Consider the following 7,344-nt stretch of genomic DNA (forward strand, 5'->3'; position numbering starts at 1 on the left):
TGTATACATATTTTAATTTAAAAAAGCAAATTATGCTTATTCACAAGATTTGGGCACGTAATCATGTAAATTGTAAGCTAAATTTTCCATTAAATAATCATTCTAGTTGGAAAAGTAATTTATTAAAAATAGTTCTTGACAAATTTTATAATGAAAATTTGAATGTGTTAGAACAGCTGATCATATATATATATATATGTGTCAGTAAACCTGTATCATAATCTGATAGATTTAACTTCTTAAAATGCTACTTATAAGTGACTATATTAATACAATTTGTGAATTTATGTTACTAGTAGTTTGTCTACTTGAGCATAATATGCATAAAAAATCGAATAATAAATTTTAATATACATTGAAGTAAGAAACAAATGCGAATTTAATTTCCCTTACATGAAAACTATTCAGCTTTATTTTTAATGTATGAGATTCATAAAATAAGTAACCATAAAATACTCTCATGCTATTGTTTTTAGCTTCATATATTGCACAAAATATTGCAAAAGAAATGTTTCTATTTCTTATTACATAATTATGAAGAGCTTAAAATTAATTATTACCCCAAATTATGAATAAAGTCTAAAATCTTCAGTTAGCTTGTTACACTTTCTATTTTTGAGAAGTTATATGCATACAAATTCCTATACATTAATCATTACAGGTGAATAAATGCTTACATATACTTTTAGACTATAACTTATTTTTATATATGCTAATTCCAAGTCTCATTTGGGAAAAATAAAGTAAATTTTAAAGTGAAATAATATGGATTATAGCTCACATGTGTAAGCTAAAAATTCATTTTTCATAATTCTGCTGAAAATTATTATGTATTTCATTTATTGATTAAATCCGAATAGGAATCATTACCATAACTGCAGAATTATAATAATTTCAATGAACAAAGTATTTTAAATATAATTGAAAACAAGCATTGCATGAAAAACTCTTTATTAGGAAATATATGTACATATATATACATATATAAAAATGGAAAATATGACACTAAAATGACATTAAAAATATGAAATGTAATTCATGTACAAAATGCAATAAATTCAGACTCGAACATGTATTTAAAGAGTCCACACAAGCTCTAGGAGTGCTGACATTATACAAAAGGCTTGCCACAAAATTATAAAAATTTGTTGATGTATGTGCATATTGAACGCTAAATACAAAATTAGTTTTAAATAGAATGTCAAATGCCTTCATGGCATGGTTTGGGCATGCTTTTAAGTGATTTACTGCTTTAATATAGAATGAACTTGTAATACACACTATAATGGGCTGTTTATTCTGAGCTGGTCCAAGAGATTCCATGTCTTCTATTCCCTGAAAATAAATTTCTTTATTAAGAATACATCCATTACCTATCTATTAGGACAAGTCAAATACCAATGAGCCATACTAGAAAGTTTATCTTTCCAATTAAAAAATATCGCCAGAAAATTTTTTCTTCTTTCAAAAATAAGTAATAGTAATTATATTCACATAGAGGTCTTTTGCTTTTAGTTTCTGTAAAAATGCAGTATAAATACATATAGGAATATGTAAATATTATATTGATGCAAATATAAAATAGGATAGTCTATCTGTGCGTTGCTTCTTAATGAAAAATGTAATAAATAATGTACATAAAAATGTAAAAAGAACAAACTATATGGAGAATTAGTCTGTCTTTTCCTTATGAAAACAAGTATCATCCCTTCATAATAAACTATTGTTCACAATAAACTATTGTTATTGTAAAGATGTTTGTTCTTGATTTCATGATCGCTATAGTCTGGCTGGAAGTGTATCTTTTGAATTTCACCTTGAAGCAATTTTTCCATCACTTTACAAGTTTAAAAAAAAAAAAAAAAATCTATGTTCACTGTATATACATGCATATATATGATTAGTGTCATGCTTTAGATTTAGACCATATAAAGGCATCACACATATTACAAACCATCTTATTCTCTCGAAATATTTGCTAGTATGTAGGTGACATTCAAATCAATGCAATTCCAATTCTACAGAAATTAGCTAAATGACCATGCATCATCTGTGGGTACAATAGTCGAAAGCAGCCTGAGAAGATGAATTTTAGCCACATGAGGCCAAATACATTCACTGCTGTAAAATGGCTCATTTTAATATAATCTGCCCTCTTAAAATGAAAGTTAGTGCAAAGCATATCAAAATTCCTCAATACTTACATTTAGCAAATATTAGAAGTGCAGAATTTGGATTTTTTTTTTTTTTTTTTCAAATAACAACCTGATGCTAAAATACTTGCTTTGCCTTTACCCTACAAAAATAAAAATAGAAGTATATATAAAAGACATATACTGGATAAAAATTGCATGTGAAATGTAGTAATTAATTGAAACTATAAAAATATCACACATGAACCTTTCAAGATAGAATATGTAGCAAATTTCAAAGTATATGCAGCTCAGCTCACTTACATATAGTATCAATAGCTTATTTACATATACATACACTGCAAACTAAAAATATTATCCTATGAAAAGAATTTTATAGCTAAGCATATGAAATTATTTTTTATGCATAGACTTATGCCAAATATTTACTCATTAATAATGAATAAAACCTTTTTCCCTCTTTCTTTCCAATAATTTTAGCTGAGCAAAAGTTCTGTGAGCAAAACTAATGCTTTTAGGTCATCTATCTATCTATATATATATATATATATATATATACACGTTTATTACATAATGATTACAAAAGTATCATTAAAAAGGCCTTTGGCACTAGAGGCACATGCATTTACCGCTTATCTTTAAGAGCCAGAAGGAAAAAACTATAAGCCATTTAAGAATAAAGACCAATGTGAGTAATAGATGCAAAATTACTTTACTCTAGGTAATTAAAAAGTAAACAAAGAAAAGTTTTAAAGTATTCTATCATTTATAATCCTAATTAAATTCTATCATTTATAATCCTAGTTGAATTTTTAAAGATTTTTACCACTGAAATCAGCAATACTTGGTATCAGAAGATCAGGGCGTTTTGTTTCCACATATTTCAAAATTCTTGGGACATAAAAAGATGAATACTGTTTTTTAAATGTCTATCATTAGAAATTGTTTCAGTTTCTATACAATTTCTTACATGGCTATTAGACAAAACCATTTCAATTGTTTTTATGACTGAAACATACTGAAATGTTTCTTTTACAATTTTGGTTTCAAATTGACCTGTTTTTGTATTCAGAGCTTGATCCAGTCTACTGCCAAGCATAATTTCGACAGCTTCGATAAAATTCTGACAGCTTTTCAAAGCCTTTATTTGTCCTTTAGTTGCTGACATGCCATCAAAAATCTGCCTAATGGGAAGGATGCCTCCGTGGAGGTCTTTGTAAGGCAAACTGGTTCGTATACACGTTACACATGGAGAAAACCACAAAAAAGTCCATTCAGCCAGCTCCTTCATGCGATTCAAACTCTGGACCGAACTACCAGTGCTCAGCGACTTTGCCGCTGGTGGGTAATATTTAGGGGATGTGCATTAATGTTCGGAGAAAAAGCATGATATTAGGCATTTGTAAGTAAACAGCCTGTTAAACATGGTATTTAGGGCATATAAATTAAAATGAGTGCAGGGGCGTAGCTAGAGGGGGGCAAGGGGCATCTGTCCCCGGGCGCAGGATCCAAAGGGCGCCAAACTGATGTTACGGCATTTTAGAATTAAATGTTTTCCATCCTTGGGAAGCAGTAGGGGGCGCGAAATCTTCAGTTGTCCCTGGGCGCTGAAAACCCTAGGTACGACTCTGAATGAGCAGCAAGAAATATAATATTAAGCATACGTAAGTAAAATTTACATAAAGTAAATATTAGTTACTGAAATCAATTTGGCCTTCCCCCATTTTCTCAAAATTGTTCCAAAAACTGTTCCGTTAAGAAAATTTTCGGCAACATATTATCTTAGAAGGAAACATTCTTTAAACGCAATTTAATAGTTCTTTGACTGTATCTCAACCATTATGCTTAATTTCATGCCGAGACAAGTACTCGAGTATGCAGTTTTGTAAATTTTCTTTGCAAACACTTTAAAATCACTTTTAGGAAACATAGCACGGAAATCAGACAAAATAATAATAAATTGAGAAAAAATGACACATGCAAATAAATTTTGAACAGCAGCGAAAGAAAGCGAGGAGGCCGCAAGAGAATTCTACCAGCTTTGTGCTTTTGCAGCGTTTACATTTACTGGATTCTTTGCGGTAGTGTTTTCGAAGGCAGGTGGAAGGATGGTAACTTTGAACTTCTGCAGTTCATAAAATTTCAGAATGCAGTTCCAAATACTGATATACATCTGTAAATTTTTTTCATGACTGTTGCGAGAAGAATTTTGCAAAGTACAAATGGATTAAAAAACACCTAAGACTGAGAAATTCTACCATACTGTCTACAAATCAGCTGATAGAGTAGTAAATCAAACTTTTAGAATACTATTAATGATTTTGTGTATAAGGAAAACAAACAAAATAGTACTTTACGGTATTAGAATTAATGTTTTATTTCAAAAATAAACCCAGATATTTTGTTTTTATATATATCATTTTGACATTTTATAGACTTTTTATTGTGCACTGAGTGAGGCAGCAAGAACTCTGGCTACACCTCTAACAGTGTTCACATAACTTAGTTATTGAAAATGTAAACAAGCTGTGTTACTTGAGTCTTTAAATCCTATCTAAACCAGAAAATGAATGCATATGAGTTTATTAAAATCAGGTTACTTACATTTCTTTCCTACTTTAAAGGACTGTGGATAAGAAAAGGTTTATAAGACTTGTTTGATACAACAATAACTTTTGCTAATGTAAACAATTATATTATCTTGAACATTACTTCATCAGATCCTCACTCATTTTAATATCACTAGAAGATATAATAACTAATTGAAATGAAAAGGCAATAATCTTGAAAAGTAATAAATAAATGTCATTAGTTTAATTTTCTAACTATTGAGTTGATGTATGTGAATTAATCTATGAATCATTTTAGAATTATCGTTTAAATTAGTATATATTTCGACAATTTTGAAAGTATGCCTGATAAGTTTTCTTAGAAGGGGGAAATAAATAAATAAAAATAACCCGTCGAATTAGGTTTCTCCCGCAATAAAAGGGAGGGGAAGCTGTTTTTTAATTGTGCATTCTATTATCTGTTAATAAAATAAGTTAATTTTTTAAATATGATAGGCGCTGCCACAAATATAAGGCAATATTGCTTAATTTTCATATTATAAAATAAAAATGCATCAAACATTTAGGTTTTATGGCTTACATATAAAAAGTCGTTTTGTTTCAGTTGAAATAAAAATGTTTAGACATAAACGAATTTTACTATTTAATTAAGTCTGAAAAAAACATGCCTTACATTTTTTAGAAATAAATACTGTTTTTTTTTTTAATTTTCTTATTTGCATTAAAAGAAATAAACATTTGGTGTACATATTATATATTGGCATATACGTATATTTGTCAGTAAATACATATTTAGCATAAAAATAAATACATGTATATAGCATATAAAGTCAACTGAATATCTGGAATTTTCAAAAATCCGGACTAGGTATAGTTTTTAATTTAAAACAGAGTAGAAAATAAAATTACCTTTTAGGACATTAACAGCATCTTCGGGAACTTCTTGCAGTTATAAAAATCTGATAATTTTGAACTATCATGTAACGCCTCCTGAAAAAAAAGTATTTTATTGTGCTACAGTTTAAAAAAAAGACAAGGGGCAGATAAATTTGACAATTTGCTGTGGCACAAGTATTAGGAATATAGAACCTATGTAGAATGGGACAAGGTACTAAAATTTTATGCTTGGTCTTTGATTGAAAATGAATTCTCATTAAATAGTTATCTGCACGAATTACCTGGAATATTTAATAATACAATAGCTTTCAGTTTGTCATCAGAAAATCAAAACTTATTATTTTTTTTAAATAGCTGAGTTTTTCTTTTAGTCCAAAGGGGCAATTCTCCCAGAAGGACTGTTAATTTCGTTTTAGCATTTTGCATATATTTTGCATTTTGCATATTCCCGATATGTTTCATTTCAAATTGCTGCCACCAAACATTATATTTAAAGAAATTAAATAATGAAGAATCTGCATGAATGTATGTATGTTTCTCGCATTGTAATAAAACAACGGTACCTAGAGCCAACAAAATTTGAATAAGGTAATCTTCCATAGAATATGGGCATGTGGAAGCCCTAATTTGAATTTGAAATTGGTTTTATTATTTGCTTTATTATTTAATATTTTGTAATACTTCAACGAATTTTTGATTAACAAAGTAAACAAGTAAACGATTTCAAAGCGAGCAATGGCAAGACTGTACGAGTAAAAAATTATATATATATATATCTCCAGCTCGCGAGACTCTGTATTGGAAATTCTAAAGATATGTTCATTTTAAAATTATTTTGCGAGATTGCTGTTGAATGTTTTTATGGTTTAAGTGCGAAGAACGTGATATTTAATAAATAAAGGTAACACACAAAATGTTAAAAAAATGCCCCTTTGGACGTAATTTAAAATCTGAAGCTTTCAGTCTTTTTTAAAGAATGCAAGATTTTTTTTAAATCGTAAACGGAAAGCCGTCTTAGCAGCTCTATTGGCCTCCCGGACTTTTGAATGTTCAAGAGGCCTTAGTTACACCTACACTCTCGAGAATAACAACATATTTGCAAAAATATAAGTTTTAGAATGCTGATATGACCCAGGTAGTGCTAGTATTTATATTTTGGAAAAATTCAGCTTTGCAACAGTAAGTGAATTTTATTGTCACAAACTATAAGCAGAATTTATAAAAAATGAAAGTTAAAAATCTATTAAAAACTACTAGAAGCTGAAAACGATATGAGTTCAATAGAAAATTCAGTAAAGTATACGGTTTTTATTTCTTCCAATACTACCAAATAATTTACACACTTGTGTTATAAAAAAAATCAAAACTTTAGTATGCATTTTTTTTTTTCCACCGCTGTTCTTCCTATTTGAAATAGGAATGCATGCAAAACTAAATTTAAATAATTAAATTCGACAGCTTTGTGTAAATTGTTCAAAAATAAAAATAATGTTAAGAATTATTTACAAAAAGTACCATCCATAACGTTCTTTGGCTTAGCAAACTTGTTTGGTCAGTCTGGGTGGACGATGACAAGACAGGGGGTCGTCCTGCTCCTTCAATTCACTCCCTTCCCCAAGGTTATTATTGCAAGTGGGAAACATGTTCTGCTACCAAGACAGTAAATTTGCGTTGTTTGACACGAAACGGAGCGAAAACTGCTGTCACCCTCCAAATCCCACTCT

At 29.3% G+C, this 7,344-nt stretch overlaps 1 long non-coding RNA gene across 1 annotated transcript; it reads right to left on the reverse strand.

Moving 5' to 3' along the window:
• Positions 1 to 1,044: 1,044 nt before the first annotated feature.
• On the reverse strand, positions 1,045 to 5,873 carry LOC118196716 (uncharacterized). The gene is made up of 3 exons (XR_004759454.2): positions 5,633 to 5,873; positions 2,205 to 2,296; positions 1,045 to 1,335 (listed from the first exon to the last, which is right to left on the reverse strand). It is a non-coding gene; the product is annotated as an uncharacterized LOC118196716 (long non-coding RNA).
• Between the last annotated feature and the right edge of the window lie 1,471 nt (positions 5,874 to 7,344).

The sequence above is a fragment of the Stegodyphus dumicola genome, chromosome 9 (assembly GCF_044657685.1).
Source record: "Stegodyphus dumicola isolate Sdum_Otavi_A_Nest chromosome 9, ASM4465768v1".
Lineage (NCBI taxonomy): Eukaryota > Metazoa > Arthropoda > Arachnida > Araneae > Eresidae > Stegodyphus > Stegodyphus dumicola.